The sequence below is a fragment of the Euprymna scolopes genome, chromosome 1 (assembly GCF_053919585.1).
Source record: "Euprymna scolopes isolate OS-2025 chromosome 1, ASM5391958v1, whole genome shotgun sequence".
NCBI classification, from domain to species: Eukaryota; Metazoa; Mollusca; class Cephalopoda; order Sepiida; family Sepiolidae; genus Euprymna; species Euprymna scolopes.
The window spans coordinates 110350679-110354071 of record NC_136482.1 but is presented as its reverse complement, the minus strand read 5'-3'; the positions used below and the strand labels follow the sequence as shown (position 1 = coordinate 110354071).

General features: G+C 35.2%; 1 non-coding gene across 1 annotated transcript; it reads right to left on the bottom strand.

Moving 5' to 3' along the window:
* Positions 1-2666: 2666 nt before the first annotated feature.
* Trnaa-agc (transfer RNA alanine (anticodon AGC)) lies at positions 2667-2739 on the bottom strand. The gene has a single exon. It is a non-coding gene; the product is annotated as a tRNA-Ala (tRNA).
* Positions 2740-3393: the final 654 nt, after the last annotated feature.

Sequence of the window (3393 nt, the reverse complement as noted above, 5' to 3'; positions counted from 1 at the left end):
CTGGCCAAATATGAGGCGTGATATCACTGCCTGGACACGTTCCTGTGTATTCTGCCAAAAGTCAAAGGTGCACAAGCATATCCGTGCACCCCTAGGAACATTCAGCACCCCAGACCCTCGGTTCAGCCATGTTCACATAGATCTGGTTGGACCATGGCCGGATTTACTTATCTCCTGACCTGCATAGACCGTTTCACACGGTGGCCTGAGGCCATTCCCCTCACAGGCATTTCGGCTGAGTCCGTAGCGCGAGCCCTTATATCAGGCTGGATATCGCGTTACGGAGTTCCCACCACTGTAACCACGGATCGTGGTGCACAGTTTGAATCCCACCTATTCCAGGAACTTTCCAGAATTCTAGGGATCCAACGTATTCACACGACAAGCTATCACCCAGCTTCGAACGGGATGATAGAGCGCTTCCATCGCCAATTAAAAGCTGCACTACGTGCTTATCCCGACCAACAGAGATGGAACGAATACGTACCTGTTGTTCTCTTAGGCTGTCGTGCTGCCATTAAAGAGGACCTGGGATACTCTCCAGCCGAACTAGTTTATGGTGCACCTCTATCGTTGCCAGGTCAAATGCTGAGCCCGACAGAGTCTGCACAAATGGATCCAGCTCTGTACGTTGACAGACTGCGAGCTTATTTCAATAAGCTCCCACCTATGCCAACTAGGGAACAGACCATAAAATCTTCGGTCCCAAAGGACATTTCGTCTTGGACTCACGTTTTCCTTAGGAAGGACTCTGTGAAAGCCCCTCTTACTCCACCTTATACCGGTCCTTATCGCGTGCTTTCACGTACTAACAAACTTTTCACCATAGACATCAGTGGTAAAAAAGAAACTGTCTCTATTGACAGAATAAAAAAAGCGTTTCTGGACACGAAAACGCAAGAGCCACACATTCCCCCTACATACATGCATCATCAACATACACCTGAAGCAAGTACTCCCAATGCAGACAACTACGTTACTACCACGCGTAGTGGTCGTAGAGTGCATTGGCCAAAGAAGTTGTGCAAGACTGTATATATATAAAAAAAAGAAAAAAAAAATTTTTTTTCCTCACACAAAATTTTTTTTGCACAAAGACATTTTCTTCTTTTATAAAAAAGTAAAATAAAATCCTTTTTCTTCATCCTCAGCATGAAAACCCAGCTTTTCACTGAAAAGCCAGAACATTTTCTCATAAAAAAAAACAAACTTTTGTGAACATTTTTCTTTTTCTCTCTTAACAACTGCTACATTTCTTCTTTATCGGCTTTCCGCCTAAGCAGGGGGTGATGTAGCAACCCCCCCTAATGAACTATACTCTCTGGCGGATCAATGCTTCCCTGTAAGTTCTTCGGCCATAGATGGCCAATCGACAGGCAGGGCGCATTGATCCTGCTGTCCCCAAAAAGAGTGCAGGGAACATCCAACAGTCAGCACAGAGCCGCGAGTGAAGACACACCTTCCTCTCCTCCTCACCCAGCACCGACTGTCCGACGTGGACCTAACTCAAGAACTTCGAGCTCCACCACTATTATCCCGTGGAATAAAGACTTTCAAAGGTTCAATGTTAAAAGGAGTTTGTCGTTTTTTATCGAGGGTTCTAAAAGATAAATAATTAGCTAAAAGATAAATAATTAGCTACCCCACTAAAGGTCTGTCGACTAAGATGGCTACCTACAAGATGCATTATCTGGTCTGGAAGTAGAACATCATTTTATGTTAAATCTATATGCAAAAGTGATCTTCCACTTTAAAAACTAATTTTTCTTTTTTAAAAATTTTCATTTTACCGCCAATTTTTTTTTAAAGTGTTTACAAATAATAGAATCTCATTTTGTTGTTATTGTGCCTAAGCAAGGTTAAATTTTTATACAAAATTTATTCACACTAAAGCAAATATAAAACCAACAACATTATTAAAAATTTGGACTAAAGTTAAAGAAAATAGTTGAAGTAATCTATATTATTTTTTACTGTAATTGAACCAGATATTAATTAAAAAGGAAAATTTTGTAGAGTAGCACACTCTGCTACACCCCACCATTTCAATAAAATTCTATTTTTTTAGGTGATTACATGTAAATACCTCTCCCCTAAAAAAATGCACAAATTTTGGGGCTGGAGGAGGAGGAGGAGGAGGAGGGGGGGCTGCATTAAATTTATATGTAAAACTGACCTACCACTTCAAGTTTTTTGCAATTATGTTTGTTGTTCCTTTGTTATTTATTTTTTCTAAAATCCGATTGCTGCATCGGAAAGGCCAGTTAAAAATACATAATATGCTTTGTTATTTTCTTTAATTTAATCCCTTTTTTAGAATTTATTAGACAAAATTTAACTTTTATTTTACCGTGCCAATAAATATGATCATCAGTCATCATCACTGTATATATATATATATATATATATATATATATATATATATATATATATATATATATATATATATATATATATAAAAATATATATATATATATATATACATATATATACATATATATATATATATATATAAAATTAATATATAATATTAATATATATATATATATATATATATATATATATATATATATATTAAATTAATTGAAACGGATCATTGTCGACGAGATAATTAAAATTAAAAATAATTAATTCATAAATATTTCTTTCAATAAAAATTTATGTATTGGAGAATCGGGGCATCGATCCCCGTACCTCTCGCATGCTAAGCGAGCGCTCTACCATCTGAGCTAATTCCCCACACAGCAAATAAGGCCGTGTTGAAGTCTAATGTATGAAATCTACGATAGAGAGGGTTATAATTGTCAATGTTTGTCATAAGGAAAAGTTTCAAATTATAAATTATTTTCGATATGAAATCCTTTTATTACTTTTGAAAATAGGATAAATATTAAGGCTAAGTAACCGAACCTTTCTAGAGATATAAACATTAAAGATCGAAATGTTTTTACGCGAATTTACATTAGCGTTGAGTAATATTTTCCACGTTTTTTAAGCTCTTGCTACTAATAAATAAATAAATAAATGCAGTTAAAAACACGTGTAATAAGAACCGTTCGGCGTCATTTTTGTTACATTGCCAAAAAATAAGAAAGGCTCATTTATTTTATTTTGGAAATACATGTTTTGTCGCTAAAAAAATAAAAAATAGTATCTTAAATTTCAAACTTCTAACCGCGTAAATTTTAACAAAGAAAGAAAGAAGAAAGAAACCCGGGAAAGTTTAATTTTGAAAATTTTGTAACATTTTTATTAAGAAGAAAAGCGAAAAAAAAAAAAAAATGTTTTAACATTATATTAGCCCGAAAAACAGAAGCGACAATGCAACAATTCGAGAGAGTAAAAAAAAAAAAAAATGACTCCACTGGATCAAAATAATCGTCATTCTAAGCC